A 27,802-nucleotide genomic window follows, 5' to 3' on the forward strand; every position below is an offset into this window, starting at 1 on the left:
TAGCAGGAGGATCATGCTTGCTTTGATACAGTGTTGTCTAGACTCCCTGCAAACAAATCAGGATGAACTGTCAATAAAAAGATTGTCTGGAAGTGGCTCTGCTTAAAATTTAACCCTGTCTTCTGCACATGCTCTTTGTTATGACTTCTTTCTGCAGAGTTCAGCCTTGGCACGCAATGAAATCAAAACAGATTTAGCTTAACCTTCCCTCATCTCACCCAAGTGCAAACTCTGTTCAAGCTTTTTAATAAACGTGAAATAAAACAGGAATTTTCCTTAGGAAGTAAGGGGTTATACTTCAGCCCCAAGAAATGAAAGTTATCGATCACCAACCGAGCTTGCCCCATATATATATATGCACAGTGCTTTTTTTTCTTTAAATTTTTTTAGAGGTACTCTCCTGTTCCTACTCCTATTGAAATACTGCTCCTCAATGAGGCCAGACTTAGATTCACAAAACATTTAGAGGTATGCATACCCCTGCATCCCACCCGAAAAAAGTGTGTGTGTGATATATATACAGTGGTATCTCAGGTTACATACGCTTCAGGTTACAGATTCCGCTAACCCAGAAATAGTGCTTCAGGTTAAGAACTTTGCTTCAGGATGAGAACAGAAATAGTGCTACTGCAGCGCAGCGGCAGCGGGAGGCCCCATTAGCTAAAGTGGTGCTTCAGGTTAAGAACAGTTTCAGGTTAAGAATGGACCTCCAGAACGAATTAAGTACTTAACCCGAGGTACCTCCCTCTCTCTCTCTCTCTCTCTCTCTCTCTATATATATATATATATATATATCCCCCTCCTAGCCCAGATCCACGCATACAAAACATTACCTGAAGAAAATAGCTGAGGAATTCTAAAGAGTTGCTGCCCTCACAGGAGATAGCACCAGGACTTTTTTCAGCCAGAACTCGGTGGAATTCAATTCCGGCTCCTCTCAGGTGGGCACCATTGCCATTCTAAGAGAACAAGGAAAGTGTTCGCGGTGAGTTCCAGCACTCCTTTTTCTAGAAAAATAGCACTGGATAGCACTGTCCCCTCTCCTCTGCAAAGGGCAGGAGCAAATCAGGAGTTAAAGCACCACACAACAAGCATTACCAAAATTGACGCAAAAGGCAGAAATGAGTCCAGTCTCCAGAATTAGCAAGTTCAATGGTGACAGAAGGGGAAATGGCAGGCTAGATACAGATGCACACAATACAGCTCTTACAGAGTGGCTTCTTCTAAAGCAGCGTTGGGGAAGCAGCTCCACACCCGTTTTAAGTGGGGACATAGCTAGTGGGGTGCTTGATTCTTTCCCTACTGCCCCCATTCCCCACCTTTTGAACTAAACAATGGTGTAGGAAACATTGAGCAACCCCAAACCTTCTCCACTCCAAACAGGCCACTCCTGAAGCTGTTCTTCTGAAGAATAAGCAGCCGTTATGACTGAGTTAACCTGGCTGCTTCTTTGTCTTCCCTGACCCTTCCCAAGCGTTGCACATTCAGACAGGACTATTTTGCTTATTTACATGCATATCCCATGTATCCCATGGACAAGGGGCCTTTGGAGGGGGAAATCAGCAGACAAGAGAAGGATTAACTGCTCCTACCCACCCGCTGACAGTCCCCTGAAGGGCTTTCCACCTGCGCATTAGTCATAGAGTCATAGGGTTGGAAGGGACCCCAAAGGCAATTCAGGAATCTCAGCTAAACATCCATGACAGATGGGCATCCAACCTCTGCTTAAAAACCTCCAATGAAGCAGAGTCCACAACCTCCTGAGAGAGTTAAACAGCTCTTGCTGTCAGAAAGTTCTTCCTGATGTTTAGTTGGAATCTCCTTTCTTGTAACTTGAAGCCATTTATTTGAGTCCTACCCTCCAGAGCAGGAGAAAACAAGTTTGCTCCATCTTCCATGTGACAGCCCTTGAGATATTTGTAGATGGTTTTCATATTTCCTCTCAGTCTCCTTTTACCCAGGTTAAACTTCCCTCAATCATTCCTCATTTGTTGTTGTTTAGTCATTTAGTCGTGTCCGACTCTTCGTGACCCCATGGACCAGAGCACGCCAGGCACTCCTGTCTTCCACTGCCTCCCACAGCTTGGTCAAACTCATGTTCGTAGCTTCGAGAACACTGTCCAACCATCTCGTCCTCTGTCATCCCCTTCTCCTTGTGCCCTCAATCTTTCCCAACATCAGGCTCTTTTCCAGGTAGTCTTCTCTTCTCATGAGGTGGCCAAAGTATTGGAGCCTCAGCTTCAGGATCTGTCCTTCCAGTGAGCACTCAGGGCTGATTTCCTTAAGAATGGATAGGTTTGATCTTCTTGCAGTCCATGGGACTCTCAAGAGTCTCCTCCAGCACCATAATTTCAAAAGCATCAATTCTTCAGCAATCAGCCTTCTTTATGGTCCAGCTCTCACTTCCATACATCACTACTGGGGAAACCATAGCTTTAACTATATGGGCCTTTGTTGGCAAGGTGTCGTTCCTCATAAGGTGTACCAAAGGAAACATAGAATTACTTTGGGTTTTCTTCCTGTGGAAAAGTGTAGTTCCACCCTTAGATACAAAATTCTAACTTTTCACATTTTTCCAAAATGTCCAGGCTCTTTAATTTCCCACCTAGGGCTTCTTTCCTTTCTGTCTTTGCTCTTTTCCATTAATCTACACTTCTTTTCTTCCCTTTCCACATTTTTATGACGTTTCCTTTCCACCTCCTAGTCACTGTCTGCGCATCCTAAGGGAAGTTTTGTCTCACACTTTCAAAGCCATGGTTTCACTGTAATTACTTGGATAAATAACGGATCAGATTTTTATTTGTAACATCTGGGGAAAACATGAGGGATTGTCCTGAGTCCATTTCTTTTATTTACCTCATTTCAAGAGTCCCATTAGCCAGCAGATCACTCATTAGCATCTTTCCCTGCGCTGTTTCCTTAATGAGCTCCAAATGTCACTTGATTGTTTTGGTCAGATGTCCCAAAAATATTCTCCAGAAAAGCAGCTGTGGACGGCTACAAAAGCAAATTTTTAATAGTTGTTGTTTAGAAAGAGAGTTGATGAGCTTACAGCCAACGTCATGGAGAATCTTAGAGCTTTCTGCATCAGGCATTGGGCCCATCTAATCCAGCATCCTGCTCTTGAGGTGGCCAACCAGATGCCTCTGGGAAACCTTCTGGGAAGACCTCACAATCTCTCCTCCTGCAATTTGCAGCAACTGGTATTCAGTAGCATGACTGCCTCATACTGTGGAGGCAGAGCATAGCCGTCATGATCAGCAGCTGGTGATAGACCTCTCCTCCATGAATTCATCTAATCCTCTTTGAAAGCCATCCGGGTTGATGGCTGAAAGATACTCGGAGTCCTGTAGTGATTTCATGCTCTTTATTGCAGCTTGTAAAACAGTGAATGAATTGCCCCCCAAACCTCAGGCTTTTATATACAGAGTCCCATCTGATTGGCTGATTCTGCTTCCCTCCTGGAGCCTGATTGGTCTTTTCCTGCAGGTCAATCAGTTGTTGCATTCTTCGATCCTACCAGCCTAATAGGCTGATTAACTTCCTCCTGGAGCCTGATTGGTCTTTTCCTGCTAGCCAATCTGTTGTTGCATTCTAGGATCCTACTTGCCTATTGTTCTAGGATCCAAGCTTAGTACATACCAATGGCCATCACTGCCCCCTGTGGGAGCATGTTCTATCGTTTAGCTATGCACTGTCGGAAGAAGTACTTCCTTTTATCTGTCCTAAAACTTCCAACGTTCAGCTATGTTGGAGGTACAAGAGTTCTGGTGTTATGAGAAAGGCAGAAAAACTTTGCTCTGTTCACTTTCCTGCTTGGCAGGGGGTTGGACTCGATGGCCCTTGTGGTCTCTTCCAACTCTATGATTCTATGATTCTATGATTCTATGACTTTCTCCATGCTATGCAGAAAATTTTAAACTTCTATCATGTCACCCCTTACTTGCTTTTTCTCTAAACTAAAAAGTCCCAAATGCTGAAACCTTTCCTCACAGTGACGTTGCTGCATTCCCTTGATCGATTAGAAAGAAAGGGCAGCTAACTTGATTAACGAAAGCATTATATGACACAAATAGTTTAAACGCAAAATAAAAGTTTGCAGGAAATTGAGCAGCTCTTTGCCCCAATGCTAGGAATAGAGGAGAAATTCCTGGTTTGGTTCACATTTTATTAAAAACTTAGCCAATTCACACGGTGTGTACCAAAGTGTAGCGATCCTTCAAAATTCGACCCCTCTGAATTTTGCAGTGCACATAAAAATGCATATATTAGTGAAAATAATGCACAAAAAATGTTATATATAAGGGGAATTTGCTTACAAAAATGTGCATACTGTGATGAATGCATACTTAAGCGCTGATGGATTTTTATATATCTAATTAATGATATGGACTTTTAAAAAAAATACAAATTTGTAGCCTGATTTGGAAATGGGGAGAACTGAACTTAAGACTGGAAACAGAGAAAACAAAATCGACCAATTTGTCCATCTTTACTCCATGCTGACTGCAGAAGAGCTGTACCAAATATTATCTCATTTTATTACTGGATCTGAAAGTAGCAACAAGCCACCAACCCCCACCACCATTACCTTGCCATGCATACACATGGTTTCTGCGCTGCTCCTTTGTTCTCCTGGCATCAGCTACTTCTTGGCACCTACTTTGCATCTTCTTTGCACTCACAGCCCTTGGCCATAACTCTACTTCACAAATTTTCCACAATCCCTTTAGGGGCTCTTGACTATAGCTATTGTCATCCCCAGGCAGTAGGGTCGTGCCAACTGGGGCTGATGGGAGTTGTAGTCTAAAACATCTGGAAAACACCCATCTAGATATTTTGAGCACTGAACCGTTTTGGGGGCTAATGGGCAGTCCATACGCACGTTCTTTGATTACTTCCACAATAGCTATTAGGTCTGGAAAGGGGGTCATTCAGCTTTGATTGAAAATGAAGGGAGGGTCTCTTAGTGTAAGGAGTGGAGGTGGTCTACCATCAGGCCACCGAGATGCAACTCAAGCTGCAGCAGGAATTAGGGGAAAAGAGTCCAAAAAGCAAAGGATAGGCAAAGGAACAACAGCAGCCCCATACTGAATCTTCCTGTAGGTCAGCCTTTGCCAATCTGGTGCCCTCCAAATGTTTTGGACATGTGTGTTGACTGGGGCTGATGGAAGATGTGACCCCAAACTTCTGGTGGTCAAGAGGTTGGTGAAGACTGCGGTAGGAGGGTTGAATGATCCAGGAATGCTGTAGATGGAGGGAAACTAGTGGTCCAAGGATGCAGAAACTGTAGGTAAGTGGCATAAAAATAAGGAAAATGTACGCAAGTGAAAGGTGCTCATCACATTTGGGAGGTCCAGGATTAGGAGTTCACTAAGCTCGTAATATTTTGCAAATTATTAGCAGTATGTTCACACTGGTCTAGTGCACAGTTTATGAACGTTCTGTAGTTAGGGACAACATCTAGGTGTTTGCTATCCCTGCACTCTACCGCTTTGCTTGTTACTGAGCAACAAAGTAAAACGTTGACAGCTGCTATTGCATGGAAAAGTCCATGCGAGAGAAGGAGCCCAGATGTGCAAAAGCAGCTCCCAAAGTTTTGCTCCGAAAGGCAAATATTTGCAAAGCAAAATGATCTCAATAAGCCCTCCCTTGGCAAATTTTCTTGTGTGTTTAATGTAAGTGCAACCACTGATCCAGAATAATCACTTTCCTACTTGTCCGGTGCTTCTGCCTTTTCTCGTGTTTCATGCTGCTATTCTTGCTTATATCAATCACAGTGACATTAAGAGCCCCCCAAGAAGATGTGAGCCCCACTGTACGGTCTCTGCACAAGCATGGTTAAACTTTCCTTTGTGTGGACTTCAGAATATTGCTCCATTCCCTTGTCCTTGTGCTACCTATGTTTGGCTCTCGTCCGAAGATTATTTCAGTTTGCTTGTTGCGAGCTGCACAAAAACGTGTACTTAGGAATTGTAAATGGATCAACCAGGAGCTTACGAATAAATCCCATTAACAAAAATTTCCTCTCATGGGTCCCTCGTGTTGACGTCACAAATGAGCACAATTATCACATTCCGCTAGAGCAAAAGCCAAGGCCTGGGTCCCGTCAAAGCAAAAATATTAGTTTGACCTGTTCAGTGTCTTTGAAAAGGTTTGTTTAAAAAAGGAAGGAAGGAAGGAAGGTTAGATAAAATCATTTAAGGCTTTCTGAGAAGTCTGTGATAAAGAGTCCCTCTCCAGCATCTTTCAAAGAAATGTTGTAATCCCAAATCCCTCCTATGGATTGAAAAAAGAATGAGGCACGGGGGACTGAAAGTAAATCCCAAATGTTGCAAAAAATAACTAAAATAAGGTAATTCAAATGTTTTCCTTTAATGAGCAACTTTGTGCAACCTACAAGGACTTTGTGCAACCCACATGCATATTCAATAATATCAGGTCAAAGTCTTTTGCCAGCAACTTCAGCTTTTAGTCCTATTCAGGTGACTTACATTTGTGGATGTGTATTTGTAGACAAAGGAGGGGTGTGTATAGAATGCCTGCCTGGCACCAGGAGGTGGCTTAAGCTCTTGTAAAAACAGCATGGCCGTTGTGTCTTTTCTTGTCTTTAGTTGTCTGCAAAGTTCTAGGCTGCTGGAGGAGGAGAACCCACTTTTAAACAATGAGGATCTGCCATCAATCATAAAAAGTGCCATGTCTATCCAAGATGAAGTGGAAAGGAATGGTTAAAATATTTTGGGTCCTGTTCTTCTGAAATATAGTAATACATTTTCCTCGGTGCATTAGTCAACAAGACCCCTGTGGAAATCTTGCCCTGCATGTTGTCTGCATGTTGCAAGCCTGATTTTCCCACAGACCTCTGTGTAGGCACCTAGATGGGCGCTAGGTTCCCTACACATGATCCTGCAAAAATGTGTAGGGGGCCTGCCTGCGCTGAGGTGTGCATACCTTGCATGCCAACCCCTAGACATGAGTGTTGGCTTTTTCTCTTGAACGAAGGGGCTAGAAAGGCCTTTGATGGCCCCACCTCACTTCATGAATAAAAGAGCCAGCCTAAAAATAATTTAAAAAATAAAAGAGGCAGCCTAGCTGGAAATGGCACCCATGGAGCACCTGGCCAGCACAGCTGTCTTTTGTTTCTCACTTCATTTCAGAAGGGGGGGGACCCAGTTGTGCCACTGGGTGCTGCTCAAAATGGGCCTGGAAGGCACATCCAGGCTTCTTTGCCTTGGGCAGGGGAAGGGATGAGCAGATCAATCTGTTTTTTATTTCTCTCAGTTTCCCAAACTTAAATTCAATTCCCCACATGTCCACATGAGGTTTGAGTGGCTTTTTGTTTTTTAGCCTTCATCATCAGATTAGTGTACATTTCTCAGAATATGCACATTTGTATTTACAATTCTGCCTAAAATATACATCCTTGCAAATAGTTTTTCCCCAACATAATGCATTTTCATGTTATTTCTGATATTGCATGCACTTTACCATAGTATATGCATTGTTGTACACATCAGTAGGCTGAAGAACCTCAAATTTCAAGAGAAATGGTGGTTTGGACAGACGGACGGACAGCTGTGCCATGCTTTGCATACAGTTTTGGAAACTGTGAATTAGGTAGATTTACTTTTAAATGAGAACTGAATCTAATTTCTCCCCCATACCTACTTGTGATACATGCAAGAGTTGCCTTTGCCTTCCTTGCAGACACACCACTGTGGGATTCATAGGCTTACATTACTGTAATGGACCAACGTCCCTTGATCTTCCTCCTCTGTCATTTCTAGCCAATGGATCCACAGCTGTTGAGAAAAATTATTGTCATTAGTCCCCCAAGGCGTGCCTTTCGGACTTTGCATTAGTCAATTCTGTTCCTTTGTTTTTACTCTAGTTCATGAGGCCACCCAGTTCATGCTGTCAACGGGTTCATCCAGTTATACTGTGCCTGGGCAGGTTATCTTCATAATTCTTTACAGAAACTATGGCATTTACCCTCTCAGGGTGTAGTGATGGCCACCAGCTTGGGTGGCTTTAAAAGGGAATTAGATTCCAGTGGCTACTAGATATTATGGCTATGTAACTGCCTGCAGTGTTGAAGGAAGTATGCTGGCAGAGGCCCTGCTTTTGGGCTTCCCAAGGCATGTCATTGGCCACTGTTAGAAGCAGATGGACCTTTGGCCGGATCCAGCATGGCTGTTAAGTACTTTTAAAGACCTATGCACTGGTGCTCTTGTAACAAAACCCATCTCATTCCATGCCACACAATAAAAATTCAGTGACCCATGCCAGGGGGGCCAACTTGAATAAAATACAGTGGTACCTCAGGTTAAGTACTTAATTCGTTCTGGAGGTCCTTACATAACCTGAAACTGTTCTTAACCTGAAGCACCACTTTAGCTAATGTGGCCTCCTGCTGCCGTCACGCTGCCGGAGCACGATTTCTGTTCTCATCCTGAAGCAAAGTTCTTAACCTGAAGCACTATTTCTGGGTTAGCGGAGTCTGTAACCTGAAGCATATGTAACCTGAAGCGTATGTAACCTGAGGCACCACTGTATTGGGGGGACCCAGGTAAGCCCCACATGGCATAATCAATCACATGATGGGGCACATACACACCATTTGAATGGCAATGCCCAACAATTTTGGGGGCCCCAGCCCCCTAAAGTATTTTATGGGGGGGGGATCCAAAGAGACCTCAGCTCCTATGGTTCGTGTATTGTACCTGTTTTCAGGAAGGAACCAGTACAGCATATTAGATTGGCTTGGTTGTCCTAGATCGGACTGACATTCCTTTTCCAAGCCACTGGGAACGTGGGGCTCCTGACAATATTCTCACAAGCTTAGAGCACTACTAGTTTAGAAATAAGTGATCTGAACTGGGTTCTTCTTTCCTGTTGACCTGACACCTAAAACTTGCTATTAAGGACACATCTCAGCCCAACACAACCTTGTGAAATTCTTCCCAGGACAGAAGATTAATAATTTAATCAGTTGAATTCACTTAGAATCCTCTTACCACTTAGGTTGCATAAGCGTGATTGAACGTCTGTTATGCTTGAAGAAGGGAGGGCAAACAGAGTTTGCAGAGCAGAATCTTAAAAAATAAGGATGTCAGTTGGCTTGTTTGTTTGTTTGCTTGTTTAAAAAACTGCTACACTGTTTTTCATAACAGTTGTCTCACAAAGCAGTTTACAGTCAATATCCATCAACCATCAGTAAAATACAGCAATAAACCTATCAAATCCCATTACAATCAAACAAATAAAGATAAACTAAAATAGGCTAAAACCAGAAATACACCAATATATAAGAATATAGTTAAAAGGTTTTTAAACTGTGCAGTTAATTCCAGAGTTCATAAAATACAAAAATAGATATGGTGACACTTAACAGCACAGTCCTAGAGACTTTTTCTTGCAAGTCCCGCAGTGTTCAATACACACTCCCAGGAAAGTGTTATAGGATTGCAGCCTTATTGTACTTTTTGTTGAACATGAATAATATTGACACAACTATTAACTTCTGTATTTTCATCGCATCAGTGGGATTTACTTACAGATATACTCAAGTTCTCAGGCTTTACATGTCTCAAAATATAGTTTCTCTCTCTCTCTCTCTCTCTCTCTCTCTCTCTCTCTCTGTGTGTGTGTGTGTGTGTGTGTGTGTGTGTGAGAGAGAGAGAGAGAGAGAGAGAGAGAGAGAGAGAGAGAGAGAGATATCTGGGGAATGTGGGGGTTCTAAGGGTGATGACCTTATACTAATAATACATTAATTAGTATAAGGCTGAAATGCTATGCACACTAACTTACGAGTATGTCCTATGGCACTGTACTCGATAACTAACTTTTGAGTAGACAAACCTGGGACTATGCTGCTAAACTGGGAAATTCTAGAATAAGGGGTACTTTTTGAAACTAAGGGATGCACTTTGTACTACAGGATATTTGGACATCCCAGCATAGATTATTGTATCTTTCAGGCTCGTTATCATAAGCTTTTGCTTGCTAAGTCTCTGTGCCAGAAAGTAATGAAGGTGCAGAATTCCTAGCATCTATAAAATGGCAAATGCTTTTGAAAGAATGCAAGGTCTTTTAAAACAAAAAGCCCTTCCAAAGATGGAAGATTTACATTAAAAAGAACAGCCCACTGATATGCAAGCATATAAAAACTGATACACAAGCATCATTGAGGTCTGGACTCCTCAAAAAAAGAGATTTTCATCTGGCTTCTTTGATTTAACAGTCATATAAAAAGCATATCTGGCTTAGTAATTACACTGGCAAAACAGACAGAAAGAAAACATTGGCCTGTGTGATTAGATGGCAAACTAGTCAGTGTAATCACGAGGTTTCCAATATATTACACTTTACATCGCTCAACTTCTCTTATCTAATATTCATTTTGCATCTGCAAGAGAGACCTAGTATTAACACCTTGTCTCTACATGATACTTCCTGAGTGAATCAGCCACAATCCACAAAAGCATAGGACTGCAAATCTAATGCCGTTTGTGTACTGAAAAATTAAATAGTTATGAGGAAAAAAACACTGCCCAGGGCTGCTGTGTGCCCTGTATCTCAAAGGAGATGGCACCACACATAAATTAAAAGCTGAGAAAGCAGCATGGGGTACTTCAATACGGGCGGATAGCCCCCCTCTTTCCCAAGAGGCCAGACAAGTGGTGCTGAATGATAAAACCCGCCAGCTGTTATTAATGGGTCAGTCACAAAGAGCCAATTCAGGCACCGCATTGAGGTCTGTGATATTTTTGTTCATGGTGTTTGTGTGCATCTCGGTCCAGTAACCTGTCAAGAATGTTGGCACCAAAATAGCACAGAACCACAAGGTAACCTGCTGGTAGGTGAAATCAACAAAAGAGGACATTGCCTTCAGGCAGGCATTTGGGGAAGGGCTGTGGCTGGATGGCAGAGCATCAGTGTTGCATTGCAGAAGGCTCCAGGTTAAATCCCTGCCATTTCCAGGTAGGGCTAGGAATGTTCCCTGTCTGAAATGCTGAAGAACTGTGACCAGTTAGAGTACACAACATTGAGCACGGCCTGACTCCACAGAAGATTCTACTTTTACATATCTGTCTTTCTGCTGTTTCTAAATGTTTGCCCTGCTGCAGTTTACTGCATGCCATGGACAGTTCCTTTTCTTTTACATTGTGATCGTATGTCTACGTACCAATCTACAGTGGTACCTCAGGTTAAGTACTTAATTCATTCCAGAGGTCCGTTCTTAACCTGAAACTGTACTTAACCTGAAGCACCACTTTAGCTAATGGGGCCTCCTCCTGCTGCTGCTGTTGCCGTGCTGCCGGAGCACGATTTCTGTTCTCATCCTGAAGCAAAGTTCTTAACCTGAGGTAATATTTCTGGGTTAGTGGAGTCTGTAACCTGAAGCGTATGTAACCTGAAGCGTATGTAACCCGAGGTACCACTGTATATCCCTATGTACCAGGAAGAGAGCCCAGGATTAATGCTATGTTACAGCAAGCACACAAAAAACCATAAGAGCCACAAACAATTCAGTTTCTCCTTAATGTTTATCTCCAATAAGGAGCTCTATATTTAGAGGGAAGGTGTGTGAAAAGTCCCAGCTTCCATCCCCAGGTTGGAGAGCAGCAGCCAATCATTGTCAAAGATACCGAGCTAGACGGACCAATGGTCTGTCTCAGTATAGGTAAAAAGGTAAAGGGCCCCTGGATGGTTAAGTCCAGTCAAAGGCATTATGGGATGTGGGCCTTATCTCGCTTTTCAGGCAGCGGGAGCCGGCATTTGTCCGCAGGCAGCTTTCCTGATCATGTGGCCAGCATGACTAAACCGATTCTAGCACAACGAGACACTGTGATGAGTTCCAGAGTGCACAGAAACGCCATTTACCTTCCCACCACAGTGATACCTATTTATCTACTCGCACTGGTGTGCTTTTGAACTGCTAGGTAGGCAGAAGCTGGGACAGAGCAACGGGAACTCACCCCATCGCGCAGATTCGAACTGCCAACCTTCCAGTGGTTTAGACCACAGCGCCACCCTTGTCCCTCCACTCAGCATGAGGCACTTCCTATGTCCAACTCATTATTTGGCACCAACTTTCATCATTTCTATATTGGTTATGGTACTAGAAATTTCTGGCCAATAATTTTGTACAAGCTCAGCGCAATACTCTACATGTTTATTTGGAAGTCTTACTGATTTCAATGGAACTCACAGCCTAGGACTGCAGACTTTTCTTTTTTCACAAGGTAAATTATATTATATCTGTTTTTTAAAGGTTAAACATCTGCCATAAATTTAATTGGAGCGGGTTCTTTCTGAAGGCAATATTAGAATTTTTGATGTAAAGGAAAACAAAAAAGAGGATCACTTTTCCCTGTCATCTGTTTCCTAGGCCTTTCATAGAATCATAGAATCATAGAATCATAGAATCATAGAATCATAGAATCATAGAATCATAGAATCATAGAATAGAATCATAGAGTTGGAAGAGACCACAAAGGCCATCGAGTCCAACCCCCTGCCAAGCAGGAAACACCATCAGAGCACTCCTGACATATGGTTGTCAAGCCTCTGCTTAAAGACCTCCAAAGTAGGAGACCCCACCACACTCCTTGGCAGCAAATTCCACTGTCGAACAGCTCTTATTGTCAGGAAGTTCTTCCTAATGTTTAGGTGGAATCTTCTTTCTTGTAGTTTGGATCCATTGCTCCGTGTCCGCTTCTCTGGAGCAGCAGAAAACAACCTTTCTCCCTCCTCTATGTGACATCCTTTTATATATTTGAACATGGCTATCATATCACCCCTTAACCTCCTCTTCTCCAGGCTAAACATGCCCAGCTCCCTTAGCCGTTCCTCATAAGGCATCGTTTCCAGGCCTTTGACCATTTTGGTTGCCCTCCTCTGGACACGTTCCAGTTTGTCAGTGTCCTTCTTGAATTGTGGTGCCCAGAACTGGACACAGTACTCCAGGTGAGGTCTGACCAGAGCAGAATACAGTGGCACTATTACTTCCCTTGATCTAGATGCTATACTCCTATTGATGCAGCTTTCAAAAAGACATTCAGAACCATCATTGAATCCAATGGTACTACAACACTTAAAAAAACAACAACATATGGATAGGTAAAATGGTAGCTGCCAGGAGGAGCCACCAATGTCTGTTTCAATTCCATTGCCACATTTAGCAGTGAAAAATGACCAAACGAGAGGAAATCACAACATCCAAAGATGAAAGTGAGCAGTGAGACAAATGAAATGCTAATGAATGGAAGACAAGACGAACAAGATTTTACTGAATGAAACATGTAAACAAGCAGGCCTTTCAGTAATGAAGATGAACAGGATCACAAAATGAAAAACAAAATGTTTTTAAATATTACGAAGAAGCTGACTGTGGCTGTGTACACACTAAACATTTAATACCCCACCCCAAAGAATCATGGGAACTCTCATTTACATCTCTTAACAAACTACAGCTCCCAGGATACTTTGCAAATGGGTGCTTTAAACATATGGTTTGTACCCAACCTGTATAACACTGTTTTGTCTTACAGTGCAGCAAGGAATAAAGCCCCGGGCATATTATCTTCCTGTGGATTCATTTGTACAATCTCAATGGCCGGCACCCTCTGATGCCTATTTGCCAGCCTCCCGTTTTGCCCTGACTGGGCCCCCTCACTGCCCCAACCTTCCCTGTGAACAAACAAGGGCACTCTGGTCCCATATGTTCAAAGTCTCAGCCCTCACCTTTCACTAGGACGGTGCCTCACGTATATGTGACTTGTCCCAGCCCGGTGGATAAACATTCAGCTGCATAGTCTAAAGTATTATCAGTCTCTCACCTTAAGCCCGAGTTTAGAGTTTCTTTTGTTTAGTCATAATAGTTGTTAACACAGAGCAAAACATATGGAGAGTAGGGGAGGGAAAGCAACTCTTGCTCCCTTTTAATCATTTTATTGGTAGAGCAGACATGGAAAAAGTACTCTAATCAGTGGCTTATCTGAAATATCCAGTGCGAGTGCGATACCACAGGCCAAAAGCATGCAGCAGTTGTGCAGGGGGGTGGAAAATGTTTATCCTGACTGCCAGGGATCACTTTTGTTTCATTAACATATTCTTTATTATATGTTCTTCTGTTTTATTCTATTTTGTTTTCTGAGAAGCTGGCATGTGAAGCACAGTTTCCACTCCAGATTCATTTTAGCACTCAAAAGCTTGAATAGATGTTTCAGCTGAATATAACGGGATGTCTGATTTCAAAAAAGTACATGCAATAGCCTTCCACAACGAGGAAGCCTCCACTGGGAGCTATCGCCAATAGTGTTCCTACCAGCAGCAGCTTGTGCGAGACCCCCACAGAGAGGGTGTTGAGGGGCTGGGGTGGAACTACTGAATCCTAAGCAAGCCAATTTTCTGGAGAGGGGCCCAAAGGACGGCACTCCCAACTAGGAGGAGCTGGGAGAACCTCAGATTCATCAATTGTCCCACCACTAAGTGTGAACCTGTATTAGAGAGTTTGGATTGCTCTGATAATAATCAAACTGGATGATATATTTTGGAAAGTTGCTTGTCATGCACTGGACATCTCTTAAAATATCTATCTATCATCTATTATCTATCTATAGCTATCTATCTATCTATCTATCATCAATCAATCATCTACCATCTATCTCTATAATCTATCTATCCATCTATCTATCCATCTATCTATCCATCTATCTATCCATCTATCCATCTATCCATCTATCCATCTATCCATCTATCTATTGATCATCTATCTATCATCTATATTTCTATCAATCTATCAATCATCTCCTATCATCTATCTATCTATCTATCTATCTATCTATCTATCTATCTATCTAGCTATCTATCATCTATCTATCATCTATCGATCTACCTATCGATCTATCTATCATCTATCTATCTATCTATCTATCTATCTATCTATCTATCTATCTATCTATCTGAAATATGGTCCCCAGGCTCAAGGAGCAGGTTTTCATCTCTGTTTGGACACAGAGGTCATTTCAAATCAATATGTGAGAACAAACATTTCAAAACTGCACTGATTTGGGGGTTTCTTAGAATTCCAGAGCAATGCCAGGTAGGAGGCTGCTAGTTTAAAATGAAAAACAAACACTGTTAAAAATACATCTTTGTTTGTTTGTATTGGATGCAACAAAATAAGAGCCCATGAAGAGCTAGCCTGGTGGCCCATCTATTCTAACATCCTATTCTCACAGTGGCCAACCAGATGCCCATGGGAAGCCTGCAAAGAGGACCTGAGCACAACGGCACTCTTCCATCCTGTAGTTTCCAGCAACTAGTATTCAGAAGCCTCCTGTTTCTGTCCATTGAGGCAGAGGATAGTCACAGTAGTCAGTGATAGCCTAATCATCCATGGATTTGTCTCATCCTCTTTTAAAGCCCTCCAAGTTGGTGGCCATCACTGTCTCTTGTAGGAGTGACTTCCGTAGCTCAATTGTGTGTTGCCTGAAGAACTCCCAACATTCATCTTCTTTGGATGCCCACTAGTTTTAGTGTCATGAGTGAGGAAGGAAACCTTTCCTCCATCCACTTTCTCCGTGCCAGGCTGTCAAGCTTCAGGGAATCCGACCACCCTCCCTCATGGCAGGCTGCCAGTAATGGAAACACAAGAAGCTCTTTTTCAATATTTACAGAGAAAGATGTAGAAATGTTATCTCTTGGATAATGGTGTTGCTCCGAGTAATCATCTCCCCCCTTCCCTTCTTAGTCGTCAACAGACCCACCTCCCTTACGGTGTCTGTTCAGGGACAATTGGCTCTGGGCTCTCTGCTCTCCTGCTTTCATTGCTCACCATGTTCTGGGAGAAGGGGGGTCTGGAATGCTCTCTAGTGATAACATGTCAGCCAGCTGTTCCTGCTCTGCTTCTCCCATTATTTCCCAGCTTTGCCCCTTTTCTATCCCTGAGTTGTGACCCTCTGCAAACCACCATTGTAAATCTATACTGTCCTCCTCTTCTCGGGAAGGTTCAGGAGAGGGGGGAGGCAGTCTCCACCATCCCTCCTCAGTCCAGTCCCTGACACGGGCATACTTTCATGCACTTCTATCATGTTGCCTCTTGTCATTTCTCTAAACTAAAAAGGTCCCAACTGCTGCAACCTTCCTTCATAGGGAGTCGCTCCATCCCCTTGATCACAGAGGCAGCCTTTTCTGCAATATCCTTTTGGAAGTGGGGCAACCAGAACTGTACACCATATTCCAAATGTGGTCGCACCATAGATTTGTATAAAGGCATTATGGTATCAGATGTTTTATTTTCAGTTCCTTTCCTGGCGTTCTCTAGCACGGAATTTGCCTTTTTCACAGCTGCCACACACTGGATCAACGTGTTAATCAAGTTATCCACTTTGACCCCCAAGGTCTCACTCCTGGTCCGTTACTCTCAGTTCAGACCCCATGAGTGAATATGTGAAATTAAGATTTCTTACCCCAACATGCATAACTTGGCTATATTAATTGCATCTACCATTTTACTGACGTTTTAATCATCTTGGAGAGCTCCTTTTCACAATCCCTTTTTGTTTTAACAACCCTGAACAGTTTTGTATTGTCAGCAAACTTGGTCACCTCACTACTCAACCCTAAACTCTAGATTGTTTATGTGACTTGTGCATGATAATCTAGGATCCTTCATGTGACTCTGAATGATTCTAAGAGTGGGCACTGGGATTTTACTAAACTTTATCTCCCTGTAGCTCAAAATCCTACCCTTCTCATCAGTTGTGTTGAAAATCTGTATTTCCCCTCTTCTCCTGGACTTGTTATAGTAACTAGCATATGGACTTCTATATTGGGGATAAAATTCATATGGTTAGCTTGCTCATTGCACTTGAAATATACCTTCCTTGTTTAACCCGGACATTTGTTGAGTTCATTGAAAACCCTGAAACAATTTTTGATTGCATTAGTTTCCGTTCAAAAATTTCTATTTGAAGTGGCTGACTGATGTTGTATGTTATGGATAACGTTTTATGAAGCTGGCTGCTTAACTAGGCAATGCTTATTTCCCTGCACCACCCCTCACTTTGTTTTCACTATGACATGGAAAAGCAATTATGTTTTGGCAGGATGGGGGAGTGTTTGGTTACATTGCTAAAACTATCAGCTCTTTGGGAACCAATTACTAAAAATTTAGGCCTAGATCTCAGGGCCAAACTAGATGAAACTGGTAATCCATGATCGGATCTCCTGTCTCTCATTTTTTTAAACCGGCTGGGGGAATTTCAGTCGGTGCTAGGACTTAGTGTGGCAGGATGGTTAACCCTTACACACACATGCACACACACATTGTTCAATGGAGCAATGAAAAATATGTCCATTTTACCTTATTAGAAAAAAAGCATTATGAGTATATGAATTAGGAGAGTTCAGAGGAACCCCCAATTCAGTTTGAGTCATAATTTGGCAATTATGACCCTTGCCATAGCCCCAACATGTTAGTTTTCTGACTGTCTGTGCTTTGGTGTGTGTGTACAATCACTGAATCTCTTTTCAATAGTCTGAAGTGGTGTTGTTCAAAGACAGGCATTTCATCACATCAGTGGGAGTTATGCCTAGGATAATATTAAAAGGGCAATTATTTAGAGAGAGGTCGACATGGCAATGGACAGAAATCTTCTTAATTGGTAAGATTTACAACAGTAACACTGGGGCACCACAAATTTCTGCAGTTTAAAAACGATGTACACAACATCTGGTTCTTTGTTGTATTTCTTGAAAATGGTCTAATATGTGAGTGCTCTGAGCAGGATTGGGGGTTATTTTTAAGTTCTTAATAAAAAGCTGTGTTGTATAACAAGGATGCCGTATATACAGTACTTAATAATATTTTTGCTGAAAGGGCCAAAAACCAAGGGTTGCCAAGCATTTTGGGCTCATGGGTGCATTGGCAAATGGGAGAAACTGTTGCGGCACCCACAAAGACTCACACACCGCAACCAAGCATACACCAGAATTTATTATACTGGCCACAACAGCATGCTTTTTTCATGACTAATTTCAGTAGGGTAAGAGGTGACCCTGTGGGCACCAGCCTCTGTGGGTTCATGGGTGCCCACAGGCACCATGCTAAATAATAGAACCCCCATGGGCAGGTCACAGGACAGAAGGAAGCACATTACTCATTTTCTGGCTCAACTCCATTGGTTGTTGATGTGCTTCCAGCCCCAGTTGAAAGTGCTGGAGCCCTTTGTAGTCTTGCATCTCAAGGGTGTCCCAGAGGCCTTTAGGATGCTGCATAACCAAACTATTCCCATCCTGCCCCAGTCACACCCCGCTATGTTCCCTCTGGACCTGTGCCATGATGTAATAGCTTTCTATGATAATGTTCCATTGCATCTGGCTTTTGTAGCTTTGTCTATAGCTGCAATGTGGCCTTTTATGACTTGGCTTGCAGTGTCGGCACAGACACACACACACACACACAGAGAGAGAGAGAGAGAGAGAGAGAGAGAGAGAGAGAGAGAGAGAGAGTTTCTGAGACTGAGCATATTGCTCCCTATAGGCTGACTGCTCATTAATTGTCTTGAATTGTTTTTACTAATCACCTAATTGGTATAAACGTTTTAGCATGTGAATAATACCAATGTTATTTGAGTGGCTTAATGAAAATAAATATATATTTCAAATCAACATAGATTATGCTTGAGGTAATGCATGTTCTGATGCTTCAGCTTAGCTGATAACTTTTGGGATATTTCAAAGACAAGCGAGACTTGCAACCAAATGTTACATTGGGGGCACTTCCAGCTTAGGGTTAGAGCCACTCGATTCCCTTCATCCAGTCCTGGTTTTCCATTTCCAACTCCTAACGGTCAGTATGCAATGGCCCCTGAGCAGGCTCTTTCGGCTGTTTGTGGGGAATTATTCCTCTTAATGTCCCCCAGGCCCAGATCTTTTGTACTTTTGCAAACTTTAGAACTCCCTTGGCCACGCAATGTGCATCTCTCTCCCTTGAATGAGATCTGGAAACTTTGAGAAAGGAAGTACGCATCACACTTCCTTTCCTGAGAATTGTATTTGGAGCAACAAGAGCAACACATCACCAGAGCAAGGGGAATAATTGTCTCTCTGCTAGGAATGTACTGGATAGGGGTGAGCAGATCAGTCTAAACCAGTCCATATCCATTTCATATGAGGCTTTAAGGTATTTGTTCTGCCCAATTGTTGCATGAAACTTTTTTTTCTTTTCAAAAAAACCCTGTACCTGCCCCCCCCCTTTATGAGTTGGATCAATGCCTACATTCAAACCCCTATTTTCTTCTTTGTTTTTAAACGCAAAAGCCATTCAAGCCTAGTAGCAGCCATGTAGGTCTCATACAATATCTTCCAGAGGCACATGACATTGTGATGTCTCAACACTCCAAAGGGCATCTGCAGCCCCATCTGGAACATGGTCAGTCTTTTAGCTAGTTGATTGGGTTGGCTTTTACCTGTCCCTCTATTAGAAAGTAGGGACACGGGTGGTGCTGTGGCTTAAACCACAGAGCCTAGGATTTGCCAACCAGAATCCCCGCAACGGGGTGAGCTCCCGTTGCTCGGTCCTTGCTCCTGCCAACCTAGCAGTTCAAAAGCACCTCAAAGTGCAAGTAAATAAATAGGTACCGCTCCGGCGGGAAGGTAAACAGCATTTCCGTGCGCTGCTCTGGTTCGCCAGAAGCGGCTTAGTCATGCTGGCCACATGACCCGGAAGCTGTACTCTGGCTCCCTCGGCCAATAAAGCGAGATGAGCGCCACAACCCCAGAGTCGGCCACGACTGGACCTAATGGTCAGGGGTCCCTTTACCTTACCTATTAGAAAGTAGAAGAAAACAGCTTTCAAGACTTTTTTTTTAATCACCTTTTAAAGCAATCACAGTTGGGACACTTCATAAGAACAGTTTAAATTTAAATTAAAAATTGGGGCTATTTTTTTATCTGTTGAAGAATGGATTCCAAAGTGGAACAATGTTCTGATATTCCACAATAGTCTGGAATAGGGATCGATAAAACTGCAAATTTTGGTTTTCCCTTTTTCAGTTATTATGTGTCCCCCGCCAACAATTTCCAAACTAGTTTGTGATTTAACAACAACAACAAAAAGTCTATATGAACATTCATATGGTTGCTTACATATATTTCATCTGTTGTACATATTTCTGTATAGAATTCTCCCTAATATATAAGAATGTAGGAACATATAAGAATGCTGGACCAAGCCAGTGACCCCTCTAGCCCAGCACTGTGTTCTCACTGTGGCCAACCAGATGTCTTTGGGAAGCCTTCAAGCAGGATGCAAGTGCTAGTTCCACTTGTGATTCCCATAAGCTACTATTCAGAGGCATACTGCCTTTGACAGTGGAGGTGCGGTATAGCCAGTTTGGCTAGTAGTCACTGACAGCCTTATCCTCCACGAATTCTTCCAGCCATCTTCAAATATCTCAGGGGCTGTCACAATGGATGGAGCAAGCTTGTTTTCTCCTGCTCTGGAGGGTAGGACCCGACCCAATGGCTTCAAGTTGCAAGAAAGGAGATTCCAACTAAACATCAGGAAAAACCCTTCTGGAGAGCCAGTGTGGTGTAGTGGTTAAGAGCGGTAGTCACGTAATCTGGGAAACCGGGTTCGTGTCTCCGCTCCTCCACATGCAGCTGCTGAGTGACCTTGGGCCAGTCACACTTCCCTGAAGTCTCTCAGCCCCACTCACCTCACAGAGTGTTTGTTGTGGGGGAGGAAGGGAAAGGAGAATGTTAGCCGCTTTGAGACTCCTGAAGGGGAGTGAAAGGCGGGATATCAAATCCAAACTCTTCTTCTTCTTCTTCTGGGTGTAAGAGCTGTATGACAGTGGAAGAGACTCTCTTGGTTGTGGATCTTCTTTCTTGGGGGTTTTTAAACAGAGGTTGGATGCCACTATGTCATGTATGATCTAGTTGAGATTCCTGCATTACATGGGATTGCACTAGATGACCTGGGAGACCCTTCCAGCTCTATAATTCTATGATTTAATGATTGAGTTCTCTTTTAAAGTCATTCAAATTGGTGGCCATCCATTGGAAATCAACTTAAAGGATTGCATGGATTAACTGTTTATTGCCTTCCTAATATGTGAGTGTAAGATTTGCAGGGCACCCAAAGCCAGTAACTAGGGGCTTCAGTTCTAAACACAGTGATTGTTCCTGAAAAGGGAAGCCAAAGAATTTCGGTCAGGGTGCCGGGTGGTGGGACTGAAGGAGCGAGCAAAGAACGAGACCAATGAGGAATGTGAATGTGGAAACTAAGGACTGCAAAAATATGGAACTAAAAGTAGACAATTGCTCCCCGTCTGTTGAATACAAATGGGATGTCACACTCTTCTGATGAAAAGGGGACTTGAGGGAGATAATGTGAAAAGGCTGAAATGCAGCTGGGATGTGCATTAGCTTATTACGCAGAAAGGCCATTAAACGTTGCAAGAATTCCCTGAAACAATACAGAAAGTACCATTTTTAAAAAGGGGGGGTGTTAAAACCAACTATACTTGTCTGACTTTTTTTACACATGTACATAATGTCCGTTCCAGTTTTTTGACAATTTGGTCCAGTTCCTTGCTTCCCCCCACTTTTGCCAAGAGAATCCCAGAGAGCCTAATTCACACCCAGCTGTTGCATGCAACTTTGCTAAACGAATGGCGTGTCATTCAGTGGAAATAATGAGGTCTTTGACCACATTATTACAGTAAGTGAAGTTTAGAAGGGACCAAAAGAAATGCTTAAGGACTCGAGATATTCTACATGGGGACATGGGCCATCTGCTGTATTTCAAGGAAATGATCTATATCCCAGCTCCACATCCATGCCAAATGCTATAAAAGTCATTAAAAGGCAATGGAGTGCACATGTCAATTGTATACTAACGGGGACTTGTTAGAAAAATCAACTCATTAACCTTCACAGTGCTTCTTTGTATGATCATATTCCCTCCTCAACAGAGATGGGGAAGCTGTTCATGCTGGGAATGGCAATGGGACACAGTGCTTAGACGTGAGTCTTTCAGGACTGACAAATTTCTTCAAATGGTGCAAAATTAATTTATGGAACTCACAACTGCAATGTGCAGAAATGCCTCCTATCTTAGACAACAATAGGGGTGTTCAAACGTAGCAATTCGTAAGTGTGCAATGTGTATCCAAGTGCTGGCCCTAGGGTTGAGGAAGCCATTTGGGCATCCCTTAAAAGTATGACTGCAAATCAGGCATAAAATGTCACCATAAAGCTGCAATGGAAGTATGGACAAATCTAGCCTGATGCAACTATTGTGGTTAATTTTTATTGCAACTATAGCAGAAAATATTACTTAATACACTGTATCCACACTACACAGGAAATGCACAAATACAAGTCATAAACTAAAGGAAACAAAGCCATTACTTCCATATGTGGTGCTCTTATGTAAACAGAAACATAAAAAGCATATTGTATGATATCATGAAACGAGGGGCCAAAGATTGAATTGGTGATAGCTAGTTATTGCAGGTGGCGCTGTGGGTTAAACTACAGAGCCTAGGGCTTGCCAATCAGAAGGTCGGCAGTTCGAATCCTTACGACGGGGTGAGCTCCCGTTGCTCGGTCCCTGCTCCTGCCAACCTAGCAGTTGATAAATAGGTACCACTCTGGCAGGAAGGTAAATGGCGTTTCCATGCACTGCTCTGGTTCGCTAGAAGCGGCTTAGTCATGCTGGCCACATCACATCAGCTGTACGCCGGCTCCCTCAGCCAGTAAAGCAAGATGAGTGCCGCAACCCCAGAGTTGTCCGCAACTAGACCTAACATTCAGGGGTCGCTTTACCTTTAGTTCACTGATAAATAATGACATAGTGATTCATCATGTAAGAGTCGATTTTCTAGTACTCTGTTTAATGAAAAGAGCCTTTCTGTGCCTTCTTGGAAGCAAAGTCCTCAATCAAATCACTGTTAATGCAAACCTCTACCAATTTTATGTATAATTGAAATCAGTGTTGATCCTGCTAGGCATTCGTGTGACATAGAAGAGAGAAGCTTTTTTAAAAAAATAAGCAATGTTCACCTTTGAAAATGACCTCTGACCAGATGCAACAGTTCCTGTACAGTGAGAATAATGCAAAGTACTACACATATTTTGGATTAAATATCTTCAATATTATACTTACAAATAAACTGAAAGACTGCCAAAGCTGTGCATTTCTCTTGAGGTTGATTATATATCCTAAGAATTTCTGTCAGCAGCTCATTTGGATCAATGTCTCCCTCAAGCTGCAAAGATACATCTTTGCAGCCCTTTTCAAGGTCATCATCTCCTATTTTAGCCAAAGAGTTAACATCAAATACGAAATCCACACTGCTCCTTAAACTGCACAATTTCCTGAAATCTGTCATCCAGGTCAGCAATTGTTTCATTCAATAATTCTATGCAAGATTTATCTTTTCGGTCAAGAATGGGGTCACTTGATATTTCATCTAGGGAAAGTCTGCATTGCTTTCTCACATGCTGGTCTGGGAATATTATTACCTCAATGGGGTCATCAGATGCTGCAACAGTTTCTTCTACTGATTCTTGAAACCCATGATCTCTATATGCAGGCTATGTATAAATTTAAACTATGTTTCCCTCTTCCCAAGAATTCTGCTAACAGTGCCAGGAATTGTAGCTCTGTGGTTCCTGGGGTTCTTTGCAGATATGTGTTTTACATATATCATATGTACACAGTCTAAGTCATATAACCATGAACACCTCTCAATAATGCTACTGCAACATCTAGCTGCCTAGCTGCCTATCTGTATTTTGCATTACCTTACTTACTTTGCTCACTTATAACAGGATGTCACATCGAATGGCAGTACTAAGAAGAAATGTGAATGAAGCCCAGGCAAGAGACTATTAACTTCAGGGCAAGAAAGGGGCAAGGGAGGTGAAATGATGCAATCCTATGCATTTTAACTCAGTTACTATTATCCTGGAGGATTCACTCTCAAGCAAGTATGAATAGTAGCGGTGGCAGGCCTGGTCTAACCAATGGGCCATATCCTTTGCTTCCTTCAGAACAGTTTTAGGATAGCAAGAGTGGTTCAGTCACACTGGGTGCCATGCTGCAGGCACCATAATGCTGTGGAATAGATGCAAGAGACATTGCATTTTAGCACTGCACATGGCACCACTGAAATTTGAGAGCCAAAGTCTGCCACTGCTCCCTTCCCCATTATGGGCCAAATTTGTTGTCACAGTGGTGACTTGCAGTGCTTGCAAAGAGTCTTGTGTGGTGCTTCGTAGCCCTACTGATCATCAAGCCTGAACTCACCAGCAGACAGCTTATGGGTGGTGGCTTCAGGCCTCCTTTCTGTAGGAATTGGCTGTGTGATCAAGTTCCTCGGTTTCACAGCTGATCCGATCACATCTTTACCTGCCTCACCCCAGACATCACAGATCAGGTGTGGGGCAGGTGGGCATGGTTTGGGAGAAATGGCCTCACAGGCCAAATTTAGACCTGTGCCAGGACACATTCCACCTGCAGGCCAGAGGCTCCCCACTCCTGGCGTATTAGATTGCAGCCTCAAGTTTTCTTTCAGCAAGGAATCTGTCCTTCTTTCTCCTCATATTAAAACAAAATGGCGACTGCCTCCTCCTGATGCCTTGAATAAACTGGGCAACTGGGCATGTGCAGTTCCAGATTAAACTCTGTGGAGGCCCTTAGGCAGTTGAAATATCGAGTGGGAGGAACTCTCTCGTAAGACATTTTTGAAAGCTTTGTAGAGGTTTCTCATGCATGCGCTCTAGTGGGATAAGAAAGCTTGTCTGCAATTTTCTTTCCAGATCAAATCATTATTATTTTTATCCATTGTCATGGGCCCCTAAAAGGTGTGGGGCTCATAGGCCATTGCCTACTCTGGCTATTTGGTAATCCAGCATTGGACACATGCAGGGAGAAAAGCATTAGGACAATTCCCTGCCAAGAAGCTATTGCACTACTTATGTGGACGAGCCTGGTTTAAGTGGCATGGTGGGGGTGCTTTACCTGTGCTTTTGTAGGGGAGACTTCCTTGAATGCAATGAGTCAGAGATAAAGCAGACTGAGACTGGCTTACTGACTATAAAGAAAGAAGGTGGGGATTTGTACAAGATTTTTTGGGGAAGCTAAATTGTGGAACCCCGGGCAGTTACTCAGTTTGCCCCTCTCCTGCTGCCATCAAAAAAACCCCACCACTGATGTACCTGTGTACACAAATAGTTGAACTATACACTCATACAGTTACTCATGTGTAACATTCAATGGGCATATAATTTACACCAAGTGTTTTTCCAATGCCTTTGGAGAACTGATCTCAGAACCTTTAGCTGCAAATAGACAGAAGATACTTACTGCATATAAGGACTGTTGGCAAGTTGACTTAAGATCTCCTGGCAATGTGCTAGAAAAGAAAGGCACATTGATGGTTCTATAATGACAAGGGAGGAGCGGGAGACAGAAGTAAAGGGCAAAGAATGAAAAACCTCTAAGCAGATTTCTCCTAAGTGGGTTGTCTAATAAAATCACGTTTCTGAAAAGGAGATGTTGGGTGATTCTGTTATACATTTTAAATGTGTATGTTCAACAAATTAGATCATGTAGGAAGCAAATGCTGCATGTATAATATACTGTGTACATCTCCTGCATAGCTGGAAAACCACAGGATGGAAAAAACCAGCCTCCGCTCTCTAAACACGGTAAACAGAAAGGGAAAGAAAAAGCAGAGAGGGAAATCCTCTCTGACTTTTGTTATGGAAATATGATACAGCTTGACATTTTAATTGTGCTTCTCCCCCATATTATCTGGCACATGTTCATAGCGCCCAAGACATTGTTTAGTGGATCCAGCTGCCTCCTGCTCTCTGTTTGAAGCCCAGTGACTCAACAAGATAGGAGAGAGTGTGAGAGTCGATGTGATTTGTGTATGTGGAAACATAAATATGTCGCAGGAGTTTAGTCTTACAGGTTTGGAGAGTTTATACTCGCAACATTTGTTGTGCCCTTGTTTACGTGCATGGATCGAAAGCCCCGACACACCCTCTTTGTGGACAGAGACCTTCAGCGTTACAGGGTTACGTCTAATGAGAGCGTTTCAAGCCATGTGGATGATATTTGACCACAGCTTAATGTATACAGGGGAAATGGGCTTTCAGATGTTCAAGGGAGCTTTAATCAAAGCTGCTCTTTGCAACTAGCAGCCAGGAGGAGTGCATGCAAGGCTCCAGAGCCACATGGACAAAATGCACTCAAGACCAAAGATCAGCAAAGATCAGCAGCCCATATCTTCTTATTCTCTTACACAGTTTTCACAAACATAAGCCCACTTCAGGCATTGCAGATATAGCAAAGTAAGCATATAGGACTAGTGAATATGTGTATGGGAGCTCCACGTCCTCTGCCACTGTTTTATTGGATTTCCAATTAGGGATAGGGGAGAAGTGCAATTCAGTTTGCATCTTGAGGCAAGCTTGCACCAAATCACATTTTCCGAAATAATATGAGAACCACTACGCAGCCGGCTATGATTAAGTGGGCACAGGATGTTGGTCATAACATTATGTCAGCTGACTGGGAATGGTTATGGAACACCGGTATCAAATTTACGGCATGTAATGCCTTAAAGGAAAATATTATGAAATTGGTTTACAGGTGGTACATGACCCCAGTCAAGCTGGCAAAAATTTATCATTTGCCCGATAACAAATGTTGGAAATGTAAAGAGACTGAAGGTACCTTCTATCACCTTTGGTGGACGTGCCCGAAGATTAAGGTTTTTTGGGAAATGATCTATAATGAAATGAAAAAGGTACTTAAGTGTACCTTTCCTAAAAAACCAGAGGCCTTTCTCTTGGGCATTGTCGGCCAATTGGTGCCAAAGAAGGATAGAACTTTCTTTATGTATGCTACAACAGCAGCAAGAATACTCATCGCAAGGTATTGGAAGACACAAGATCTGCCTACTCTGGAAGAATGGCAGATGAAAGTGATGGACTATATGACACTGGCCGAGATGACAGGCAGAATCCGAGACCAACGAAAAGAGACGGTGGAAGAAGAATGGAGAAAATTTAAAAGCTATCTTAAGGACTATTATAAACTTAATGAATGTTAAAGTGTTGTGGTTCTCAGAAACAAAGGGATACAGTGACATAAGATCAGAATATAGAGAGGACTAAGATGACAGAGGTTGGAAAGTAACAATTGGGAGTTGCTATAAAATTTTGGATATTGGGATGCAGAAAGGGGAGGTATGGGGAAGTCCCAGAAAAGAGGTTTATGAAAATATGTTATGAAATTATACGTGTATGTTTGTCTTTTTAAGTGTTTGTTTGTTTTCTAAAAATTCTGTAAAACCAATAAAAATTTTATATAAAAAAAAAAAGAACCACTACGCAGCCATCTTTCAAAATTTGCACTACTGTGGATTGTGCAGCAATGCAGTTCCCCAGCCAAGTAGTGTGTACAAAAATACATGTACTGGTACAAAGTTGCACAAAATGCATATATTAGTGAATATAGCATGCAAAAATGCATAATATTAAGGCAATTGCTTTGCAAAAATGAGTATATTTGTCAAAACTGCATGCAAAAACTTGTGTATCGGGAGAAATTCACACTAAAAAGGTGGTGATTTTTTTTTAAAAAAATGCAAACTGATATAGAAATGTAGAGAGCTAAACTTGGAGGAAATGGAGGCAGTGAGAGATTTTACTTTCTTGGGCTCCACGATCACTGCAGATGGTGACAGCAGTCACGAAATTA

General features: G+C 42.6%; 1 long non-coding RNA gene across 1 annotated transcript in view; it reads right to left on the reverse strand.

Moving 5' to 3' along the window:
* Window positions 1-1,993: 1,993 nt before the first annotated feature.
* Window positions 1,994-27,802, reverse strand: part of LOC308583396 — a 443,390-nt gene continuing 417,581 nt past the window's right edge. The window contains exon 3 of the long non-coding RNA XR_014006195.1: window positions 1,994-2,198. This is a non-coding gene — a long non-coding RNA (uncharacterized lncRNA). The remainder of the gene's footprint in view (window positions 2,199-27,802) is intronic.

The sequence above is a fragment of the Podarcis bocagei genome (assembly GCF_964188305.1).
Source record: "Podarcis bocagei genome assembly, chromosome: 3".
Taxonomy (NCBI): domain Eukaryota; kingdom Metazoa; phylum Chordata; class Lepidosauria; order Squamata; family Lacertidae; genus Podarcis; species Podarcis bocagei.